This window comes from Alosa pseudoharengus, unplaced genomic scaffold, assembly GCF_046254945.1.
Source record: "Alosa pseudoharengus isolate Yale_2024_CS ecotype anadromous, Long Island Sound unplaced genomic scaffold, YU_APseudo_1.1 YU_APseudo_1.1_scf_14, whole genome shotgun sequence".
In the NCBI taxonomy this organism is placed as follows: Eukaryota; Metazoa; Chordata; class Actinopteri; order Clupeiformes; family Clupeidae; genus Alosa; species Alosa pseudoharengus.
The window spans coordinates 21,754,470-21,780,101 of NW_027468609.1; the positions used below are offsets into that span (position 1 = coordinate 21,754,470).

A 25,632-nucleotide genomic window follows, 5' to 3' on the forward strand; every position below is an offset into this window, starting at 1 on the left:
CATTGAAAACCAAATCATCTTTACTCTATGTTGTGAATATATTTTACATATCTTCCATAAGGTGAAAACTATCAGGAGCAGAATACGCTCACTGACATTAGCTGGAGCATAAGGAAGGATTCAGCATTAGACTCAGTGTCAGGCCCAAGCATGGGTAGGTAGATCAGTCTTTCATGTTGTCACCTTTACGGAGGGGCAATAATTATAAAAGTCACTGTACTCTTTTAATGTAAGTGCTCTTACATTAAAAAAATCTGTTTCCATTTCTTGTCTTTTCCGCTAAAAATAGGCAATGGGTCTTTAGTGAGTCCAGCTCAGCACTCAACTGAGCACTCATTCACACAGGCATTCAACCAAGGGTCCCCCTGTGACTTCTTCCCTGAGCTGGCTACATTTCCTGGTGAGCTGACTCAATGGGAACCTTTAATGGCAACACCACTTGGGCAAAACTAAAAACCCTTCACAATTCAACACTGATCTGACCTTGGTTGCACCCTGTGGAAGATTCTTAATGTCATTATTTACCTTTTTCTCCATTAGATGGTGACAGTAGGGAGCAGGGCTTCCTATTCAGGCCCTCCTTTCATGTAGGTAATGGGACCGGCCCCATTAGATGCACAGGTAAGACTGATGTACACTGTAAAAGGACACAATGCAAAGACAATAGGGTCATTATGAACAGAACTGTTTGGAAATATATTACCCACATTTGGGCTTTTTTCTACATAATATTTTACAGAGGCACAGCTACATGGTCTGCTGCTATTCGAAAACATCAAGCAACAAGTAACACAACTTGCTACAACAGTTAACATCGTATTGAATAGACTAAGTACAGGAGGCCACCCAATTCATGAGATGCCCGAAGACTTCCAGTTCCACATTGACAGCGAGGGGGAACTTCAACGTTTGGAGGAAGGGCTCCGGGATCCGGCAAACGACCGGAAGAAACATGCCATGGTAAATACACCAAAACAGTTTGTGCACAAACATTTATTTGGTTTTTCTACTCATACTTATTGGTGTGAATGTGGCGCTAAAACTTGGAATTGAATGAAGAGGTGACACTGGGGAATCGTGTAAATTGACATGGAATGACCCTTAAGCTTTTTGACATGTGGTTGTTTTATCACATTTTTGAATATATTTAAAAAGTATGACACACAGGTCAAGTATATATATACTCTTTTGATCCCATGAGGGAAATTTGGTCTCTGCATTCATCCCAATCTGTGAATTACTGAAACACACTCAGCACACAGTGAACACAGTGAGGTGAAGCACACACTAATCTTGGCGCCAACAGCAGTGGGTGAGTTAGGGTGCCTTGCTCAAGGGCACTTCAGCCGTGCCTACTGGACGGGGTTCGAACCGGCAACCCTCCGGTTACAAGTCCGAAGCGCTAACCAGTAGGTCACGGCTGCCCCTTTAAGATTAGTACAGTAATTAACATACCTATATTTTCCTCCATCATCTCCATGTAGGTGATCTCCCTCTCCTCTGTTGGTGGGGTGGACACCAAGCGGGTGACGTGGAACATTTTATCAAAAATGTTTTCCTGTGGAGTTGCAAAAAAGGTTAATTGGAAGGGCGTTCATGGGAAATTTGGGTTCCAGAAGATGGCCTCCAAAACAATCCTTATCAGTAAGTATTTGTCCATCATAAAGTACATTTTTTGTTACACCACCACATGTATTGGCCGTTATGTATGGAAGCATATAGGTAGCGAAAATCAAATAGGAAGCCAATCTGCAATATGCAATTGAAAAAAGGCATTACATTATGAAATTGACCTGTGGCTAAGCCACGCCCCCTCCACTCACTTGGACAAACAGTCAACATTCGGTGACAGGCGCCATACTATTTTCATACATGATTGCGTCAAATCGCTATTTATAAAACACTAAGAAGGTTTGACACAACATGAAACTTTGATCGAAGTATCATCCTTGTCTCTACACATGAATTCGAGCATTCAGAACATTGTTTGTGTACACAGAATTTACTAAAAGAAAGGTTTTGAACAACCTTTCATTTTTTGAACAACCTTTCATTTTAGTAAACTATGTGTACACAAACAATGTTCTCACTGCGCAAGTTCATGTAGAGACACTGATGATACTTCGATCAAAGTTTCATGTTGTGTCGAGTTTGACTCGATCATGTATCAAAATAGTAGTGCCCTGTGATTGGCTCGTTGTGTTTGGGGGCGTGGTTTAGCCATAGGTCAATTGTTACAGGGACAGATGTTCAGTGCAAATGCAATAAATAAACAAATATATGAAACCTATGGTCACCTGCTTAGGTGCACCACACAATTGCCAATTCATTATACAATTAATAAAAACATATTTGGCAAAATTGACAATGCCACGTAAATATGTATTCAAAATGAAATCCTACATTGATCTTAAAGGAGAATTGCAGTGTGATTTTGACCTAAAGTTTGTTGAAACATGATATCGAGTGTGAACGTATGTCTCATAGCTCATTTCGGCTTGTCCCCTGCACTCAGAAATCTGGTGCTAGTTAGCCAATGCAACTTTTGAAAACTTTGAAGGCAAGCAAACCAAGCAATTGCTTGGGGCCCCGAGCTGGCCAGGGGCCCCAAGACAACGACTGGTTAAGAATAAAATGCAACGACAAACTGTGAGCGCCCCTTTGATAGTCAATGCAGTAAAGTGCAACGACACTGTTACCGGCAATACCGGGATCCCCCTCAAGGGGGCCCCTCTCAGTAGTCGCTGACAGCAGCCAGCCAAGTTTGTGATCTCTGCTGCCGGGAAAATATAAAACCTCGCAGTCATAATGAAGCGGAGTTATGCGTCCGGAAGCCAGAAAAGAAAGAAGAGAAAGGAAGAGGATGACAAGAAAAAACAAGATAGTGGTAAGTGATAAATTATACTGGATAAAATAGCTCTACTTGTCTTGTACAAATGGTGTAATGTCGCAGCAGGAAGGCTAGCCTAGCAAAAACATTTTTTATGTTAACTACCTGCCTGCCCATGCTGCTTGTAACAAACTAGAACAGTTAGCTGCTAGCGCAACTTTTTTTTCTCTCGAACGGACGGAATATGGTTACATACTGTAATATGTTTATTAACGGGATAAGGAAGACGCAGATCTGTTCCAGAATCACTGTTTATCGTATTTAATGACATAACATTGCTATAGCTTTGTAATAGGTTTTGATAAAGGGGCCATAGCTTCTCTGCTATAGGCTACTAATCGACCGTAATAATCTATTTACCAAATGGGGGTTAGGAAAACCACATGATAAATTCCGTGCATCAAAGCAGACTGGAACATTCATGTCTAGCAGTATTCATGCACGCCAGCTGTTTACTGTCTTTAAAGCACGGGGTGCGTCTGTCTAATTCTTAAACAGCAGAATGCTTAAATGCTATGTTAAGATACAAGTAGGCCTGGGTCAATGTATAACATTAGCTTGGGATGTTTTTACAGTAAGCATTGGTAGTTGTGAAAGCAGCTGCATCCCTTCTAAATATCAAAATAAGGAAATGCTAACATATCTTTTCTTTCTCCCTCAAGGTGCTTTGCTTAAATTTCTCAGCCCTCAGGCTCTTCCTAAGGATACCTCCACTGATGAAGGTAGAGTGAATTTCTCTCGCTGAGCTGTTAATGACCATTTCCACTATGCTAACAGTGAAATGGTCAAACGTACTTCACAGGTAATCTCAGATTTTTTTTCAATTATTTTCCCAGGTACACCATCAACTTCATCCTCCATTCATGAGGAAGAAGCTGACATTGGATTTTATGGTACGGTGGTGTTTTTGCAAATGTTCAAAATGTTCAAAACTAATGCACAGCATATGCAACAGCAGTATTTGCACTGTCAACATTTTTTATTTATATAAAGTGTGGGTGAATTTAAACTGTATGGCTATGCTGTGGTTCCTGTAGGCTTTGCGTGCGGTGGCTGGGTGGGGGCCTCCATGTCCATTTTGCTTGGGGCCCCCAAATTCCTTGAAACGGCCCTGGTTAGCCTGCCACTAAACACAGTCTTACCCACTCCAAAGAACACCCGAGGCAAATTCCAGACAATCGATGTAAATGTCTGTGTTGATAGAATAGTGTAAGAAATACAACTACCTTCGCATCGCGTTACAATAGTTATACTTTATTCCCTGAAATTGGTAGTAGGCATTTTAAGCAACGCTGCGGCGGACTGATATTACCAAGGCTACTACTAGTGCGCTTCTCTGTTTACTTTCCGGCGCAGTAGGCCCTACTACTAACCGGAGCAAGTATAATTCCGCCGCTGCTAAGAAACTAGTCCCTCAAAATGTAATGCGATCATTGAAATGCAAGAATACAATGATGTTAGAAATAAAACTATCAACACAGACATTTACATCGATAGTCTGGCGTTATAATTTATTTGCCTCGGGTGTACTGTGCTGTGGAGTGGGTAAGACTGTTTTTAGTGGCAGGCTAACACATACTGATGACTTGCGCTAGCTTAGCACCTGCGATCAGCAACTAGGGGCGTTCGTACAACCTAGGGGGGCGCTGGGAACGTGATTTTTTTTTTTTTTTTTTTACATTTTAAACTTTCATGGTTTTCACATATTGTTGGTGCAAAAATAGGCTACCTGAAACACATAGGCTATTTTCATTCATGGGTTTCTAACCCCTCTACCGTCCCAGATACATTTTACTGTTTATCTATGCTCAGTGGTCGTACCGTGCAGTGGACTCACGTCTCCCAGCCCCGCTCCTGTTGTTCTGCAGCTGCTCTGAGCGTAGTCTCCACGAAAAGACCGTTGCTAATCAAATACGAAATATATATAGGCCCAAACAGGCCTCACGCGCAGAATCTGTTTTGTGATTGGTAGGATTGTTGCGATATGCATATGTTGTTCACGTGATGTGCACTTGAGTTTTGTCCATGATAAAATGACACGTCTTGTTGCCTAGCATTTAATGTTCCTATTTTTACCCAACCAGTCTCCTATTGCTTCTAACAGTGGGCTAAATCTGCTTAATAATAAAATGGGCTCATAGGGACATGTTCTTATAATTCCAGAAGAAACCAAAACAGCACAGAAATGGGCTCGTTTTTTATTTAAGCAATATAGCATGAGTGTGAGTGGCCTATAGCCTACCCGGGGTTGTAGTCTTTTTTTTTTTTTTACTTGTGTGTGTGTGTGTGGGGGGGGGGGGCATGTAAGGTCATGGGGGCGTTTGCTCAAAAAAGGTTGAGAACCACTGAACTAGAAGGATGGGAGGAAATGTGTTGAGAACGATCTCCACTGATACATATCACACTTGCTAACTTGGAAATGACGTCATATGTCCAAAATCCTGAACCACCCCTTTAATGTCAACCAAGAGGGTTTGAAAGGAAACTCAACATTGTATCAATGTTATCTAGGCTATCTTAGGCTATCTAGGTTGATGTAGCGCATTCCATACACAATGATGTGCTCAATAATAAAAGCAAAGAAAATATGGTCACCTACCACTTAGACTGGGAATGAGCAACAGCTTGTCTGATGATCCTTGTGTCTTCGAGGATAGTGCACTTGGAGCCTGCCCATAGGATGCCCTACAGTACAGTGCACACTAACGTATAATCTTGTTCCATACCCAGATAGCAAAGGGGCGTTGAATCCACGTTGAATCACCGTCAGCTGTTCAACATAATCACGTCGAATAAACGTTGATGTCTAACGTCGAAACAACGAAAATTTGCACATACCGTTCTGCGTCGAATCAACGTTGAAAAGGGGGTGACTGGTGACAGCGAATCGACCCCCCTTCAACCTTTATTCAACTAGCGATTATGGTCGAATTTTGGTCGATTGATTGATTCAGTTTCACTTCCTGTTTTATCTACAACAGGACATCATGAAATTACTCTTACAATAGGATAACAAAGACATTTTACTTAATCTCCTTCAAGGCAGAGTGCCAGATCTAGGCTACTAATGAACACACAGAACATCTTATCAAACACATTTTCGTTTATTTATGTTCCATCGGATCCATGTAGGTTTATTTTTGTTCCATGTCTTGTCTTGTCATGAAGGCGCCTGAAAAGAAATAGAGAAATATTAACATTTGGTAGGCTACAAAATATGCCCAGCAATACGCTAAATGAGATTTCTAAAAAGCTCGACTAGCTGATCTACCTGATCTTGCGCTGGCCTGCTTCGCCTCCCTACGCCTCCGTCTCTCTCCGGAGCGTACTTTAACCACTTCTTCACCGTGCCTTCATAAATCATTATTGTGCTCCCTGGCAGCTGTTTTTGGAGTGCAGCTGAAAGAAACAAACAAGACAAGACAAACGTTAAAAGAAAGGAGGACATTCTGATATAAAACAATTTTAAAACAAAACAGGAAATTATACGACTCGTTTTTGGATGGTCAACCCCGTCAAGAGTGATCAACGTGCAGGTAAGCTGTAACGTTTTAACCTCTATACATGTCAATCATTTAGTTTACAAAGAAACTTAATTTAATTAATTTAACTTAGAATAAAACCCTACTAAAATGGGCACAATATCAGAATGCCTGGTGCAGCATTAGGCGTGCACGAGATAGAGAAACTAATCCCTGAGCCAGGATTGGTCAGTAGCCTAGCCATGAAGACAGAAGGTTGAAGGAGTTTTGTAATAACACTCTAAAGGTAATAAATTATATTATTGTTGGATGTAGTGGAGGTAGTTTGGGATTAGACTATCTAGCCTAACCATTTTCTGAAATAGCACCAACATTTATCGTTATTTATTAATTTTAAGAATAGGCCTAGCCTACAGAAGGAGAATTGTTAGTTTTCTGGTCAAATTTGCTCGTAGGTGCGCAATCCGCCAAGTTCAACAGGTGTCAGAATGCTGTGTATTGACAGTCTAGCCCAGTGTTACTCATTGCGCGGCTCGTCAAGCTATAATTGGTGGCTCGCATGCAGCTTTGGCGAGATTTTGCCAAATTTGGTTTTACTCATTTTGAGTAGGCCTAAACTGTTCGCCAAAGGCCATCATCTTGATAAAAACAAAAGTAGGCTCTGATTTAGCCTAGTCTACTGTGTGACTTCAACGAGGTGATCTTTAGTTTCGTTCTGCTTACAGTATCTCAATGCCACTTGCAACGCCTTTGAATGCAGTCCGCTGCCCTGTTTACCGGCAATGCTACAGCGGACTTAAACTGTCACCTTGTGGCGATAAGTTGTAAGAAATTTCATGCAGCTGCGTGTTTTACGGAAAGCGCGAATGTGCTATGTGGCCGTTTCTAAATAAATAAAGCAAAGTACCCCATGCTCCGGTTCTTCCTGGGTGTAGTCTTTAGAGTTTTGCTGTTTTCCCTCAAGGCTAAAAGTCAAAAACACATAATCTGTCCCCTATATTAAAGACTTTTGAATCAAGAATGAACCAAGAACACATACTCATAAACTACATATTTTCTGAAAGCCTATGATCTCTCGATGTAGACATTTTGACTTGTCCCAACTTCTTTTAGTTACATTACTTTGTTAAAGTAATTGAAATAGTTACACTACTAGCCTATTACATTTTAGATAGGGTAACTTGTAATAGTAACACATTACATTTTTTGACAAACATACCATACAGTACATCACTGAGCATTGTTTCTTTAAAAGGTTTCTTGTGGCCTTTTCCTGCCCAGTTGAAAAGGCTAGCCAGGTTGTTGGTGAGGCCATTCTGCAGCATCCGCCTTACGGTCACTTCAGCAGTGTGCCCACCAACAAGAGTAAATGTAGATATCTGACAAGACATAATGAACCAACAAACAAACAGATGAAAAGAAACATTGCATGAATAATTATGTACCATATTAGCGAACTCATCTGTGTCACATAATGAGAAATGTGTTCCTTCTGTTTTCAAGGATTATTCCTACAATTAATGTGAGTGGTGTAGTGGATGGCTGGAAAGAAGAAGTATGTTCATAATAATTTAAATTGATGTAATGTAATGTTAGTTAAAGTTTTTTGGTAGTGCTCATTTAAGTACCATTTTTTGCTTCTCGAGCGGGTTTTCCTTGATGAGAGCTTCTGCCTGTTCAAACTCCTCTATTGTGTTGAGAGGCAGTTTGATGTTTGACGGGGAAGCTTCAGGGGTTGCCTGCCTCACCGTCTCTCTCCTTAGGGCCCTAATGTCACTCCCTAGCTTGCTGATTTCCTCTTTCATTTGTCTGTTTTCGTCCAGCACTTGCGACAACAGCTGTACCACTTTTGTTAATCCAATATCTGTCAATTTAAGTTACTTAATATTAGAAATATGTTTTCTTACTGGTGTACTTTCACATTTTAGCTCATTCTGATGTATATGACTATGAATGTTTGTGTCTCCTTAACTTACCACGCAACAGCTGTTGGTGTGGCTGACGTGCATCTATATTTGAAAATCACAAGGTGCATCGATTAGATTTTTTTCAAAATTGGTGTATCTAAGGAAGAGTTTGTGTAAAATTTACCTTGTGTAAAATGCCCTTCTTGATGTGAGTCTGCATGGTGTTTGAGAGAAAAGAAAAAGAGTAGAGTGTTAGAGGGCAAAGACTGACAGATACAGGCGTAGGGTGTCAATGTTTCAGTAGTGGACGGGTAGGAAGGGTTAGGCCTAAATTACCTCTTTGGGTGGTTGATGACCCAAATCGCCACTCACTATTGATGTCTGCAAAGGAAAAAACACTTTAATACAGAATAAGATAATGGTACTGTAAGCATTTGAGTGTTACTAGAAATTGCCTTAAACAGTAAACACACAAATGTTTAGCCTATCCTACCTGGCCCAAAGTCAGTCGCTGGCCTTTGCCGTTTTTCTAGGGGTTGGCTCATCCTCATCAGTGTCCTCACCTTGAAGCATAGGAAATGGCAGTTGAATTTCAGACTGGCCTAAATGGACAATCAGATATTTGTTTAATTCTGAAATATGTGTTATTGCTGTAGATCCGCACCTCCAATAGCCTCTCGTGGCAAGATCCAACTCCTGGCTGTAGCTGATGAGCCCGTCCTTTCAAGATTGCTACCTTGCTTGTAGTGTGGGTTTGCCCTTTGGAACAGTCATGGTAGTGGGTCAGCAACACCAGAAATATAAACAGAACACACTGAACAAACTTTTTTTTTGTATATATTTTGTGAGCTTTTCGGTTTTGCTTAGACACGACAGAATTTTTTTTTACCTTCTTTTCCTCTTGTCAGGAATCTCAGCCTCTGACTGGATGTCTGTTGTTGCACAGTCAGGTTGCAAACACTTATCCAAATATAGTCTTTGGCCTTACCATATGTTGCTGAAAGTGAATGACATGTGTTAGTGCAATGTAACAAGTTGAATCTTAAAGAAATGTTTTAATGCAGTATGTTTCCTTACCACAGCCTACCAAGACCCTCACGTCATCAAAAACATCCCAGTTTTGACCTGGTGGAAGGTGGTTTAAAACGGCTTTTTGGAGCCGCCAGTGGTCATAGGAGCCAGGCCAGTAACACCTCCAGCTTTCCCCAGCCTCCTCGAGCCAGCTGGATGGCACTACGGCAGCGCCTTTGTCCGTGAACTCGACCACCTTCCACATCTGTGCCATCTGATAATAAGGTGAATGAATGAAACACTTGAAAAAGAATAATATTTCTGAATGAATGAAACACTTGAAATAGAACAACAGTTCTGATGAGTTTTGAATGTGTGAAAAATAACCCTTAGAAATATATTTCCAGAATTTCCTATATTACAAGTATCTATCTATCTGTCTTAATCTACACACCAAAGTCACTATTGGTGTATATGCTGCAAGTGATCACTATGTTAAGTGATAGGTAAACTGCCTGTAACTAATCATAAACTAACATATTAGCTACCTAAGCCTAACTATCTTCAAAGGCTTGCTGGGCTCGAGGCAGATGCCCCCTCCCCAGAGTTACCTTTACATAAAAGACAAAAAAAATTAAAGAAAAATAAAGCACTTCACGTGGCATAGCAAGGTTAGCAGAATTGTTTCCTAAGCGTAATATAAAAGATTGAGTCGCAGTATTTGGTACAATATTATGTAGAATGGACCGACATGTCCACGGGTCGATTTCCCGTAGCGAATCGACCCTTTTAATGTCTTAAATTTATTTTAGTATCGTCAGATGAGTTTAAGCATGGGCTAACATTAGCTTCGACAGTTTCCCGGGGATTTAGTAAGGAACGCAGCGCGCCATGCTGACATCACTCAATAACGTTCTCTCTTAGAAAGAAATTGTACTAAATACCAATATTATGGATGATATTCCTAGTAATATTGGTATAGTAATACCGTAGTAAAGCAAACGGAACAAATTTGTAAAGATGTAATCGGTCATATTTTATCGACAATTGCCTTGGGGAAAAAACCTTGGACTGCGGTGTTAACTGCTGTAACGTTAACGTTAGCTAAACTGTCACGAACTTTGAATCAAACGATTCCTGGCTAAGTTGCCCGCTTATGCCTCGCGCATTTTCGCTGTATTAACGGACATTTATTCTTTAATGATAAGGTAGTACATGTAGGCCAACTATAACGTTAGCATGTTTTGATTAAAGTTCGTCAGCTAACGTTAATGTAGCCTAATAGCCAATCATAGCATTCTATATCCCAAGGGGAAATTCAAGGTCTCAATTCTAGTAGTGCTATTAACTTGATACACAAAATTCCCGTCGGAAATGTAACTTAACGTTATGCCTTCAATAGTTAACTTGACTTATATATTCATGACATTTATTTACATGTCATGTGTTATGTTGCAATGCTAGTGGACTGTAACGTTAACTTTGTTGCATTGCTAGTGGACTGTAACGTTAACTTTTAACGTTAGATATTAGCAGCTAACGTTAAGTCTAATCAACTCCGAGTTAACGTTTGCCATAGCTGATGGCGTTGGTAAAAAATAGTGCGTCTGTCTAGATGATTGTATGCTGTAGGTCCCTGTTAAAACTGTATGTCAAGTATATATATTTTTCTATCTTTCTATATAGTGTTGTATTTTTCTACAGATATATTTTTCTACAGAGACTTGATATACAGGATGATTTTATATTTTGCTGTTATACAAATGTAATTTTCTAAATGTGTTCACTATTGGGGGTGGACGATGTATGTATGTATTGTGCACTCCGGTACATACGGGTCAGGTGACCTATGACCTATTTAAAATGGTGATGGTCTTTTGTCTGTTAAAAGTCTGATGAAGAGCCGAAGGGCTCGAAACGTCATGTGTATGGGGATTTAAGTCAAATAAAAGAAAATAAACGGAGAGCAAGTGTGCGGACCTTATTTGTTACTGGTTGGTAAAAAATAGCCCATATTCGTCGTAAATGTACAACATTTACGTTATTCATGACATTATCTACATGTCGTGTTATTGGATAACGTTAACGAGAGGTGAAGTTGTTGACATTATCAATGGAGATCAAAGGTGCTCGCGCAGCAAATGTTCTAGGTTGTTCCCAGCTAACAATTTATGGTTTCCAAAACATTCTGGGAACCATAGTTTTTGGTTTCGGAAACGTTAGTTTTTGGTTCCCAAAAGTTCCCCGAAGGTTAGTTTTTGAGTAAGTTTTGGTTCCCATGGAAAGTTTGCTGAATGTTCCGGAAATGTTAGTTCTTGGTTATATAAAACGTTCCCTGAACCTTCCCCTAACGCTCCCCAACCGTTGCAAACTTTAAAAAACCTTCCCATAACGTTCCCTAAACGTTGTAACATTTAGGGAACGTTCCCTTCCCTAAATATTGCAACCTTTAGGGAACCTTGCCCTAACATTGCAACCTTTGCATACCAATTGTATTATTACTTTAAACAGCATGAGCAGGAATGCATTATTATATATTAGCAGGAAAGAATGAACAGGCAAAATCGATGGAACTTATAACTTTAATATAAAATTATCAAAAGACAAAAAAAATTATATAAAAGGCCTAACAATATATATATATAAATTAGACTTAGTGTTAGCTAAGTATATTAACATAAGGCATTTGACTTTGGTAGGTGCTCGATACATTCAACAAATAGACAGACATACTGTACAATAGAGACAACAATATACATTGTGGCAGATACCAACACAATATACAAAACAACTATACAAATAAGACATAATACCAATATAAGTACACATGGAGTGTGATGTAGAGTGCAAAGTAATAGTGCAAATGTAGTGTGCAAAACACATATTGGAATGATAAAGTATGTAATGGGCAGGTAAACGGTCAAAGTGGGGATGACCCCACTTATCTGCAGTTCAGGAGAGTGACGGCAGTGGGAAAAGAGTTGTTCTTGTGTCTGGTTGTTTTTGTGTGCAGGGATCTGTAGCACCTGCCAGAGGGGAGGAAGTTAAAGAGTGTGTGTGCAGGATATGTGGAGTCTTTGGTGATGGTCTCTGCCCGCTTAGGTCCCAGAGTACAAGTCCTGGAGGGAGGGCACTTTGTTCCTCCTCTCCTGCAGCTCAGTGACTGTCGAGCAGGACGACAGCAATATGTCATCGACTGGAGCAGAGGGAGGTGACTGGGAGCTCCTTAAGAGCATGAGCAGCTCATCCATCTTCTCCTCAAATGCGTCCATTCGCTGTGCCATGCGGTAATGGTTGTCCTTATTGCTATGGAAAATGGATGGTGTTAGTTTTAGTTGTTAAATACATTATATACCTGCATATGTGAACAAATTAAGTGAGTGTTCTTACCTCTTATTTCCGTCTCCATGGCCAAGCCACCTCCCTCTGTGTGATGAGTCACTTGTGCTGTTTACAACAAAAAAAAAGTTACTTACTCTCAAGTTCCTTGTCATGAAATTGTATTTACTTGGAAATGGAAAATTCAAAGACACTGTACCTTCAACTGGGTCCCAAGATGAAGTGGCAGGCGTTATAATAGACCCATCCAGCTCTGGGCAATGAGCTGGTTGCCTGTGTGGTGTTGACTCATCTAAAAAGAAAGTAAATATGAATATTGGTCAGTTAATTTATGGTAGGTTTCTTGCACATGACATTTGCAAAAGATAAACCTATGCTGTTACATTAAACAATCGCTAAAAAGAAAAACTCACATGCAGGTGGTGGAGGCAGTGACATCTGCTGACCTAATAAAAGGCAGGAAGAGACAAATACATCAGAACAGTAACATGATATGCACTAGGTTAATAAACATGAATGTCAGTAGTTCCATGGTAGGAAATATGACTCAACTGGTTTTCTTAAATAATACATGTATAAATGTTAACTTACAGACAGGGCTTCCAGGCACACGCACTATCCTGGAATGCTTTCTTGCTTGCGGAACGGATTCATCTGAAATAAAAGACCATACAAAGAATATTTGAATTGTGCAAATAATGTAGTCTGTATTTAAGAGGTCTTACCATCACGTGACCATGCACTGCCTTTTGTGGACGCTCGCATCTTCTTCCGCCTCAATGCTAGAAGTGTCCATCAGCCGCTGACATTTTTCCATAGCTTTGGTGTATGAATCTACGTTAAGAGAACAAAGTTTTTGTGAGCCAGTAGTAGAGCAAAGCAGTATTTCCATATAGAGAAAACTATTATTGATAGTATTGCAGCAATCAGTCATCTGTACACAACCAGATTTTCTTGACTGGATATTTGGCCCAACTTTTGACTTGATTTTTGTATTGTAGCCCAGAGAATTTCTAATGGGGAGACACAGCATCCATAGAAATGCATGGGCTTAGTTTGTAAAGCCAGTATGGCAGCTGTGTATAGCCTACAAGTTACATTGCAAGTTAGGTCTGGGGTAGCAAAAATCTAAGTTGCTGTCTTAACGTAGGCCTGTTGAAGATCACAGTTAGCCTACCACTCGAAGGCAGAGGACAAACGTGTGTTGAGCAAAATGTCTGCATTTCAGACTTCTTCGTCCCCGGGAGAGTGCAATAATTCTCTCCCCATGTTATTTTCCCATAGCAAAAATTACAAGATAGGCTACCGGATCTCAGCTTTTTGAAGGCAAAATTCAGAGGTCTATTCACTTGAATCGTCTATCCGATCAACTATGTTACAAGATGGCCGCCGACAGTGTATACATTATCTATAGCCATCTCTATGGCTCTATTGTAGCCTACATATGCAGGACTGTTCAGTAGGTTATACCCACTTAAAAAGCATCACCATCTCAGTATACCCACTTAAAATAGACTAGGATACATTTGGGGTTGATCACAGTATAGCCTACCCACTACAGCTAACTAGCCTACAACACAGTAGCCTAGATCCAGCTACATACAGTAGGCCTATATCCACTAGCCTACACCACTGCTGCCGAGTGACTTGCCTAAAAGGACTGACTGTACACTAAAACTAATTAAAAGAAACGGTAGCCTAGTGCTATTATTTGTAACATCAACGCGAGCAGGTTAACACGATGACACAAAACATACAATGCTGCAAAACATAACACGTTGAGAACAGCTCAAACAAAGACGAACGAGCAATGTGCTCTGGTAAATTACAAACTTGGCAGAATCGGAATATAACAAAGCCCTACAAGTGAAAGGACTTAAGGTTAAACCTCAAACCCTTGCATTACAACCACTAGGCCTACATCATGAAACTGTAACATATTTCACTTACTTTCGTGAGATCGAATTCAAGACGAGTGTAATCCATTCCAAGACTTCTTCCAGCGGTGTTCAAGAATCACGGAATTCAAACAGAGCCCGTTTACGGAAGTCAGGACAAGACTTCAATCGATCACCTGAAAGCAGAGGCGCTGTCTTCCCCCTACTGGCGTGGGGGTAGGCCTACGTGTAAGGGAGAGCCTGTCTGATTGAACTGAAGTGAATTGTGAAATGAAAGAAGTGAATTTTCTTAGTTGTGAAAAGTGTTCTATTGATAGATTTTTGTTTAAAGTTCACCTAATACGTAAAAAAAAGCACAAAAGTATATATTTTTTATTTAGTAAAATTGATATTAGCCTAAAATAAATATTATCTTGATATGATGTTTACCTTACTTAGATTTTATAAGACCAACCATTTGAGTGGATCTAAATCAAGTGACTGCAAACATTTTGTATGTTACTTCAAAAACTGAAATGGAGCTTGTGTTAGTATCGACTATAGCTGTTATTGTCTCCAGTTTCTAAAGCTGATAGAGGCGCAATCAATCACACAATGCCATATAACACATTTAACACGGCATGGAATTGGAATGAATAGAGACGCATTACCATTGACGTCATTGCCACCTAATCAGAAGCCTCGAATGCAAATAATGTAAAATGTGTGAATGTAAAATGGTAATGGTAGGCTACAGGAACAAATGAAACATGTTCTGAATGTATTCTAGTGATAGCAGAAAACTATTATAAAAATATTTTATATTTTATTTACCGAAGTATTATTGTTTGTTTAATCCAACGTGAAACTGCAATCGGTTCTGAATGAAGACCAGGCGTTGTCTTCCCCCTACTGGCGTGGGGGTGTAACGGTTGGACTTTTATATTGAGCCAAGTGAAATGTGAAATGTAGAAGTGAAAATTGTTTTATTGATAGATTCGTGTTTTAGCACTTTCACTTCATACGGTTACAAAACTGAAATCAAGCACAAAAGTATTGTTTATAGCAAAATTGATATCAGCCTAAAAATAAATATATTCTCTTACTCCTTATCTTAAAGGAGAAGTTCGGTGTGAAATTGACCTTAGCTGTACTGAAAGATGTTGCCGAGTACTTACATGTGTCCAATAGGCACCTTCGCTCACCCCCTAGCATTCCGAATTACGCCGTTTTTAGCCAAGTAGCTGTGGGGGGCATAGCGTAGCCTATGCAGCTAAATCACTATTTTTACACAATTAAAAGGGTTCCAAGACCCTCAGAAGTCTACCAATGCAGTGTGGAGTTACTTGGAACCTTTTTAATGGTGTAAAAATAGCGATTTAGTTGCATAGGCTACGCTATGCCCCCACAGCTACTCGGCTAAAAACGGCGTAATTTGGAATGCTAGGGGGTGAGCGAAGGTGCCTATTGGACACATGTGAGTACTCGGCAACATCTTTCAGTACAGCTAAGGTCAATTTCACACCGAACTTCTCCTTTAATTTGATTACATAAGGCCAATCATTTTTAGTGAATATCAAGTGACTGCAAACCTTGTATATGCTAGGCCTACTTCAAAAACGGAGCTGGTTAAAATAAACATGTCAAAACAGCACTCAGAACAACCAAAAACAACCAATAACAACCAAACGGGAACGTTGTGTGAAGGTACTGTGCAACCACAGGAGAACGTTTTGGTTGGTTGGTTCCCTTAACGTTTAGGAACGTTAAGGAACCCTTAGGTAACGTTCCCTAACCGTTAGTTTTTGGTTTGGTTCGAACTACCCTTTAGGGAACCATACACTAACGTTCCTGAACGTTCCCTTAACGTTTTGTGTTAGTGGGGTTGCCGTTGGCTAATAACGTTAGCATGCTAGCGTTAACGTTAGCACACTAAAGTGACTTTTTAACATTGTAGTCACTATCATTACACTTAAACTTACCTTTTCAACAGCTCAATGAAGGAAAAAATTGCTTAAACTATTTAACGCTATCTAATCTATCTATTTAATACTCTACGCTAATTTATCTAAATTAATCTAAAACTCTATCTATATACAACAAAGATTACACTGTGATTAATAGTTAACAATATAAACAAACAAATATATATACAAAATCTATTCTACCTATCTTCTATTCTAAGCTAAAGTTAATATTAATATAAAAACAAATCAATCTAAATATCGCTGTGGAAAAGGAGCGCTCTCCTTTTCACCTGTCTACTGTTTTGGGAACAAGCTGTTCATTTTAACTGTGATTAGGTTAATGGTATAGACCCCCCCCCCCCCCCCATGCACTATAATGGTTTAGCCCGAGTTAATTGGGTAATTGCCTAGCCTATTTAAAGGCAGGCTTATTTCACACTGGAGAGAGACACAATAGACTGGAGACGCAGGAGAAACAGGAGGACACATGGGAGTGCCAGAGATCCAGGGCCAGGGAAGTTAAATGTTTGTTTGTTTTCATGTTAACCCTTGCTTGTTGTGAGGCAAGGGGAAAGTATAGGTCCAAAGTTGCAAGGTCGCCTTGCTTGGACAGGGAGCCTAGAAAGGTTAGGTTCCTGGTGCCTAGTTTAATGGCACGGTACATGTTTGTCTACTGAAGATCCCTGGATTTCATGTTTGGACTTTTAATTGTGCTTCCTGGATCTGCCTGCTTGTTAATGGACAATAAATTATATTTTTGTATGGAACTGCTGTCTCCTGCCTTCCCTCGACACCACCTAATCCAGTGGCGCACCTCCCTAAACGTGGGGTGGTCGCCTCGGTCCCTCACAATCGCTATGTATCGCTAAAAATGCTGTGTCTTGTCTGTCTTGTCTATCACCACCAACGTCTGCGCAGATTGTTGGTAGCTGGGGCTATTATAGTAGCGGCTGGTTGGCAAGCACGCGACTTTTCGATGTGCAGTATTCTGTTAAATAATCTGATAAGTGAAGTGCTCACATGGCACTGAACTCTTCAATTTACCCCCACGTTTCGCTGAATTGTAACGGGCTACTCCTCTGCGTTTGCTAACTAAGTGGGTTAGGTTGACCTAGCACCTAAGCAATGGAAGGCAATACCATCAAATGCATTACAACCATTTTGTTCAGTAAATATCTTTCTTATTCCAGAGGTGAGGAAAATGACTTGCCTCTTTCATGCATCTCCTTTGTCCATCTCCTGTGTTCGGCGAATGTCATTTGAAATCACTCTTCAGGTCGTGATGTGATTAGAAAATGCATAAATTAACCTTCATAGTTTTCAATTGACTCATTCTGTTCATATTTTTTAAATGAAAAGACAGTGAGTGCTTCTGGTTTCTCTCTTCAAATAAACTAGGGCTGCAGCTATGAGTCTTTTTGGAATCGAGTATGCTAGTGATTATTTCATCGAATAACAAAATATGTATGTATTTCTTAAAATATATTTTGCAAATTGATTAATATGCACAATAAATGTCAAGCTGTAAAGCCCTAGTCACTTCAAAGTAAATTTATTTATTTTATGTATATTTGTGCATCTGCAGCATCTACCTTTCCTACCAAATTACCTCATTTACAAAAAATAACTGCAGTTTTCACAGTGCAGTTATTCTACAATACAGTGCAGTACTTAAGTATTTTCATGTCTTAAGTCAATACAGAATTTCTGCAGTAAAGTACAGCAGGCTACAATAGAGTGCAATGCAGTTTTGACGTCCTTGTCTTTTCTAGATTTGAAATGATCTCAAAACTTTGGACATCTGCTGCCTTTTACGGATGGTTTCACGCCAACTTACTTCTGAAAGTGGTGTGCGCGTTGGTAATAACGGTCCGTGTGAAACAATAACCCCTGAGCTGAGCAGGCCACATCGCAAGTGATGGAAATTAAGCGAAGCTTCGAGGCAGATAATTTTCATCAATCATTTTTTGTAATTTAATAATTTTGAGTCACTCAAGTAATCAATTCAGCCCTAAAATAAACCTTTAACAATTCCTTTCATAATCAGCTTTCCATCACTACCATCTCCAGTTGTTGTGGAAATTCTGTTACCTATTTCAATCACAACTAAATAATATAAGCATGTGTTACCAAGCTGGACCTAAATTGATTCTGAGTCTGAACTAGAGCTAGATCAAGTTATTATGTCAGGAATGTGTTCAATTCACTGTTAATAGGAAATGAAATTGGTTCATGCATAACACTGCTTTTGAAATTGTATCCTTAAAATTATCTTTTATGATTCCTTTAGGAGTATTTGTGATGCACACCACACTACTCTGTGAAGTGTTCCTGACCTTCAGGAGGAACAAGGATCAACTGGAGGTCAACCTGGGAAGAGGATACTTGAAGCTGTTGCTGCCACTGAATGGTGCAACCCTGTTGTAAGAATTGTGCTTTCATGCTCATCTTTCATACATCTTCACTTTCAGCAGCTTAAACACGTTTTGGATTATAACTTCTTATTCCACTGCTTGGTTGGTTGTATTTCCCATTGTCCTACGTAATTTAAAATGACCGTTAACATTGTTATTTGAACCAATGAAGTAGATCCAATTTTTTGAACGAATCACACTTGTATATTAATTGCTGGGGGGTATACCATGTCATAGTGTTAGTTGTATGGGGTTTTTTAGTGGTTAGGATAGCCAGATGTATATTTACTTTCCATTATTTTTATTTATGCTCCATACAGAAAGGACTCGAGCTGGAAGTCAAGTGTGCTGATCTTGGCAGACCTGTGCCACTGTGAGGTGTTGAGTGCGTCTTGGGAGACCTGACATCTCTTCACAGCAAGAACCTTGATTGGTGCAGAGCTGAAGCATCACACATAAAGGAGTGCACAATCACCTTTAGAGGTTTACCTCTGGTCACTCCATAGACTCCTGAAATTAATGTGTTAAACCCTCGCAGGGATGACAAAATCAGAAATTCAAATGTTTGTTCTACACACTTTTGTCCTCTGTCTTTGAGTGGATACTGTGATCTCCGGTATGTGAACGCTGCACACTTTGATTTTTGCTACCCCATATGGGATAGGCAGGCGTAAGGGATGGGCAGGGGTAAGGGATGGGCAGGGGTAAGTGAAATGTGATTCTCTGAAGCTTAGGTCTTTTGTAGACTATAAAAACTGAACCAGACACAGACAAATCTTTTGTGACTGTAATTCAGCAATGCCAAACAGTACAGAAAGGCAGAGACAATGGACCATCCTGGTGTAAGTCAAACAGAAGGGGCTGTATACTTGGAAGTTAAGTCAAGGTATCAGGCACCTTTGACAACCTCTTGACCACCTGTTGTAATGGTAGATTAGGCTTTCTCAACATTTTTTTTATTTTTCCAAGAAAATTTTCATAGGGAAATGAAGAGACACGGTCAAGGGCACCAAATTGTCGGTATACATCAGTTAGGTGTATCACCTGATGTATGGTAAAAACAATTTCCCCTTCACCATATAAGTCGCCAAAGTTTTTTACAAATGCTGTCAGTACTCTATTGGCAAAATCAATCATGGGTGCAGAGAGGTTGGGACTGAGCAATAAAAACACACCCACGGAGAACCAAGAAGTTTTCAAAAATCTCTTGTGGAAGAATGCGCTTCAGAACCACAGGCCCACTGTAAACCATGAATTGCCTTAGCTCTGTGGCCTTCAATCTGTCTATTTCTGTAAATACAGGCGATGCAACTTGCCATTATGTTAGTTAGCTAGTTAGCTCTGGTGTAGCAAAAATCAAAGTGTGCAGCACTCGCGTATCGGAGATCACAGTATCTGCTCGAAGGCAGAGGACAAAAGTGTTTAGAGCAAACGTTTGCATTTCTGATTTTGTCGTCGCCGTGAGTTCAACAGGTGCGATAATCCCAAATCCCTATGTAATTTTCAGTTAGTGATCACTGTTGATCTTGCAACATGTACACCAACTGTGACTTTGGTGTGTAGGCCAAATATGTTTCTCATGGTTCTCTTTTTTCACACACTCAAAACTATTGTTCTTTTTCAAGTGGTCCATTCATTCACCTCTATCAGATGGCACAGGTGTGGAAGGTTGTAGAATTCCGGGACAAAGCCACTGCCATAGTGCCATGTAGTTGGTTAGAGGAGGCAGGCAATTTTTGGAACTGTTACTGGCCTGGCTCCTATGACCACTGGCGGCTCCAAAAATCTGTTTTAAACCACCTTCCACCAGGTCAAAACTGGGATGTTTTTGATGACGTGAGGGTCTTGGTAGGCTGTGGAAAGGAAACATACTGCATTATTACTGCAGTTCCTATGAGCACTGGCTGTTATTTTCCCATAGGAAAAATCTCAAGATCTCTTAAGCAGCTCTGGATGGTATGCTGTCAATATGATTAATGCTAGAACTTTTGAAAATGGGTAAACCATCACTGTTAAATTGCAATCGAATTGTCTGAAGGCAACTAGGTAGGTGGATTGAATTCAATTTGGACAAAATTCCCTTAGCCAATCCAAAATGGTGATATTCACCCCCACCTAATATTCCCACAGCAATATTGACAAGAGCACTAACTGTAACGAGATTCATTTCGAAAGTCGTTGCCCATTGCTTAAGTTTGTCTCGTAGACTCATCTCCCCAGACTCATTTTCATCAGAGCTGGATGATTCACTAAAATCTTCGCTGTCTGTACTGTCACTGACACAACTGTTTGTACTGTGTTGACGAGGTCTGTTCGCATAGTCTAAAGCTGCCTCACAAAGTGGTAGATGTCATGAGCTTTCACTAAGGGGGACCTTTTCGGCCTGACTAATTGTCACATTAAATTGCTGCAAAATCTCATTCTCTGTCTCCCTTGCGTTTGACATAATATAAAACAATAAGAGGCCATTTTGTGTGTGTTGGCCACTATTGAAAAATAAATTAGTTATCTTGTAGATTTTTGCTTGGTATGCTGTATTGTTTGGTTTACTATACCTCTTCATTAGCTGTATTTGTCTGTTTTGATTTTATTTTAAATAAACTATTTTTTGTTGCACTACATTTCTCTTGATGTAATTTTCATGTATTCCTTTAACATGCAAGTTTTTTCAATTTTGTTTAATGGGTATTGAAACCTTTATCTGTGAAATCAAACTCTTGAGTAATTATTTCAAGGAAGCGGGGTCTGGAAATTCAATGGTGTATGAGTGGGCTTTGTGACTTATGTCTAAACTTACCTTTGAACTGTGTTAGATTATAAGCACATCGTGCATTGTTGAATAGTTTTACTAGGATCTCTAAATTGCAGCCTGTGTGCCCCCCTCCCTAAATGCCATTGATGTTGCATGATGTTAAGCACTGTGAGCTTAACAAAAATGACTAGATATACATATAGGCTAGGCCATAGTTTTCATTTCATGCCAGAAGTTGTACCAGGGATAGTAATGACCATAGCCTATCTGCAGCTTAGGTAGGTAGGCTGGCTACAAGAAATAGCATTATTGAACCTACAACATGCTTGGACTGCATCCTGTCTTTATTAAATTGCTGCCCCAGATGCGTTGATGTTACAACCGAAATTCAACCTCATTTCGACATCCCGTTAATGACGTTGAAAATTAGCCAGCATATCAACGTTGATTCAACGGAATGTTTTCGACATTCTCCGACAGTTGAAAGAATGACCTTCCACTCCGTTGATTCAACGGTGAATTTCGGTCGTCTGACGGAAACCGACCATTCTAACCAACAATCAACGTGGATTCAACGCCCCTTTGCTATCTGGGTAGGAGCAGTACGCAAGTGTCCCGTGACGGCCCAGGCTACGGACACTAATATCCACCAGTGCGCCATACGCTGGTTCGCACTGGCGCATGACCGGGAGGGGGGCCGTATAAATGCATAATAAATGCAGAGACTTGCTATAGCAAGCGCCAGCGCCAGCGTGAAGAACAGGAAGCCAGCTAAATTTTGAATTGTATGTTTTTTGTTGCGTAGCAAGCGCCAGCGCGATTAAGGAAGCCTGTAGATTTATGTTCATGTTTATGAATTGTTTCATGTTCATGTTTTAAATAGAGATTTTTTTAAATGTAAACATTTTCTTCGATTCTGGGGTATTGGGTTATGCAGCAAGCCTACAGCAAGCGACAAGTGCTATGATTGTTATAGGGCAGGGATATTCAATTAATCTTCAGCAAGGTCCAGTTACGGAAAATTTCCGCAAGCAAAGGTCCAGAGCATCATAATGATTAACGTGCGTGTTTAGGCTATGTGTGTGTGTGTGTATATATATAATATATTAGGATGGATGGATGGAGCCTAGTTGTAGGCCTAGGCCTAATGTTTAATGTGAAATAAAATAAGTAGCCTAAAAGGCAACATTCAAAATGAGGAGAAATAAGGCAAGATAAGAGTAATTGGGGAGAAAAACTGAGTAGCCTTGGCTATTTTTAAGATCTTAACGTGAACTTAAAATAAAATTTGAGCTGAGACAAGGATGGATATTCCACAGCTGGTTCCTTGAACCCATTAATCAGCAAGTTTAATTTTATTTTTTTAGTTTTTTTATTTTGACCCGAAATCCTGGAAACCCAGAACATCACGTTGGGCAGTGAATGCATAGGCTTAACGATTGTGGTGGATCAATCATATTGCCTTCTTAAATCGTAAAATATTCTGTGGTCTCAGTTCACTGTTGAATGGGCCTAGCCTACCCTATGCTTGCTCAAAATATAGCAAATGCTTTGTCTAGTAGAGGTGCTTCAAATTGGCGCTTTTAAAAATCGCCTGTCTCAGAATATGTAGAAGAGGTCCAGGGCAATTCCGCGCAAAACTGTCACATCCATATTTAGTTGGCGTTACGGACGTGACAGTTTTGCGTGGTATTGCCCCCGTATCGTTATATAAAGCTCTGTTCTCGCTGTCTAGCTTTCTCCTCTTTGTGCAATCGATGATTTGAAAATAACTTACTTATCGTTAACTTAGATATCCATCTGATTGTTTCTCGTCCTGTCTCCTCTCCTCGCTCGTTTCAGGCTATCAGTGTACTGACGGAAGTATGCGGTCTGAGACAGCCAGACTAGCCGAGCTAACATGGAGCTAACTGAGCAGTTCGACCAACTTCGCACAGGGCTACTTTCTGAGCTCACTCAGGCTATCCACAAAGTTATAAGGAAGGAGCTGGATACAGCTTTATCTCTCCTCAACTCGATGCTGAGTGAGCTGGGGTCACTGTGGGAGTCACACAGGGAGCAGATCAGTGGGATTGAAGCTAATCTCGACCAAAGTGATCAGAGGCTTGCTCAGTTTGAAGCTAAACTAAGCACGGTTCTGAAAATGTCTGGTTATGGTTATGGTTATGGATTTAGCAGACGCCTTTGTCCAAAGCGACATATAAATACAAAACAACGACATAATATTTAAAAATGAACAGGGAACAGATTAAAATCTAGGTCAAATATAGTAAGGAGAATAGTTGTAGTACACAATAATATCAATTCAATCAATAGCCTAATAAAAAAGCAATGTAAAAAAGGGGAAAGGCAATAATAAAAACAATAATGTCAATTCAATCAATAATATAAAACAATAACATGCTAAGACTACATTAAGGAGAATATCAATAATAAACAATAATGTCAAATTAATTAACAGCCCAATTAAAATAAAACAACATTATATAAACCATAACACATAAGCGCTTAAACAACTAAGTATATGTTGAATAGGAATGTCTTTAGACCCCTCTTAAACGACCCAAAACTACCACAGGAACGGAGACCACTGGGCAGTTCATTCCACCAACATGGAACCACTGAAGAAAAGAGTCTGGAATTAGACCCAGTTTTTATGACTGGTCGACACAACATACGCTCACCAGAAGACCGCAGTGGGCGGTTGGGGATGTAAGGCTTGATTATTGAATTAAAATAACTAGGAGCAGATCTAGTTAGTGTCCTATAGGCCAAAGTGAGAGATTTAAATTTAATTCTGGCTACTATAGGGAGCCAATGGAGAGTAACTAGGAGAGGAGTTACATGTGTCCTCTTTGGCTGATTGAAGACCAGGCGTGCTCCAGCATTTTGAATCAGCTGTAATGATCTTGTTACACAAGCGGGTAAGCCAGCTAACAGTGAATTACAATAGTCCAGCTTAGAGATGACCATGGTCTGAACAAGAAGTTGTGTGGAATCTTGTGTCAGATAAGGTCTGATCTTCCTAATGTTGTAAAGCATAAACCGGCATGATTTTGCAATAGAAGCTATATGCTCAGAGAAGTTAAGTCGGTCATCAATTACAACGCCCAAGTTTCGTGCCGATCTAGTTGGGGTCAGTGAAGTTGAGTCAAGCTGGATGTTAATCTGTTGGGGAATAGCTGTTTTAGCTGGAAACACCAAAAACTCTGTTTTTGAGAGATTAAGCTGAAGGTGCCGATCTTTCATCCAGGCTGAAATATCCTTAAGGCATGCAGAAATCCGGTGGGAAACACTAGAGTCATCAGGTGGGAAAGACAGGTAAAGTTGAGTGTCGTCTGCATAACAGTGATGGTCAAATCCATGGGAGCGAATAGTATCACCTAAGGAAGTGGTGTAAATAGAGAAAAGCAAGGGTCCTAATACTGATCCCTGAGGCACACCTGTGGTGAGGGCATGAGACTTAGATACTTGTCCCTGCCAAGACACGTTGAAAGAACGCCCTTTAAGGTAAGATTCAAACCAGTCAAGAGCTTTTCCAGAAATTCCCAGTTCAGATAGTATAGATAGGAGAATGTCATGGTTAACAGTATCAAAGGCTGCAGATAAATCTAGTAGAATTAATACTGATGACTGAGCAGAGGACTTAGCTACTCTCAATGCTTCAGTCACAGACAGAAGAGCAGTTTCAGTAGAATGACCACTCTTGAAACCAGACTGCATAGGGTCTAGTAGATTATTCTGATGAAGAAAGTCACAAACTTGCTTGAAGACCACTTTCTCCAAAACCTTTGACAAGAAAGGAAGAAGGGAGACAGGTCTGTAGTTCTTCACCTCAGTTGGATTAAGTGTACTTTTCTTTAGCAGAGGTGTAACCCTAGCCTGTTTAAAAGAATAAGGAACTATTCCAGAACTGAGTGAAGCATTAAATACATGTGTGACTGCTGGTAGAACAGCGGGTGAGATAGACTGTAGAAGAGTGGACAGGACAGG

The 25,632-nt window shown here is 40.1% G+C and overlaps 1 protein-coding gene, 3 long non-coding RNA genes and 1 pseudogene across 4 annotated transcripts in view; 4 read left to right on the forward strand and 1 right to left on the reverse strand.

The window, feature by feature from the left end:
- The window catches only part of LOC143123546 (myosin heavy chain, fast skeletal muscle-like), a 245,337-nt pseudogene that overhangs the window by 88,483 nt on the left and 131,222 nt on the right, over nt 1–25,632 (forward strand).
- Nucleotides 1–25,632, forward strand: part of LOC143123485 (myosin heavy chain, fast skeletal muscle-like) — a 201,065-nt gene that overhangs the window by 86,544 nt on the left and 88,889 nt on the right. The window lies entirely within an intron of this gene.
- Nucleotides 1–25,632, forward strand: part of LOC143123054 (uncharacterized) — a 79,872-nt gene that overhangs the window by 37,949 nt on the left and 16,291 nt on the right. The window lies entirely within an intron of this gene.
- Nucleotides 2,691–3,991, forward strand: LOC143123057 (uncharacterized). The gene is made up of 3 exons (XR_012986788.1): nt 2,691–2,887; nt 3,553–3,612; nt 3,727–3,991. It is a non-coding gene; the product is annotated as an uncharacterized LOC143123057 (long non-coding RNA).
- LOC143123056 (uncharacterized) lies at nt 13,231–14,785 on the reverse strand. The gene is made up of 3 exons (XR_012986787.1): nt 14,580–14,785; nt 13,355–13,463; nt 13,231–13,283 (listed from the first exon to the last, which is right to left on the reverse strand). It is a non-coding gene; the product is annotated as an uncharacterized LOC143123056 (long non-coding RNA).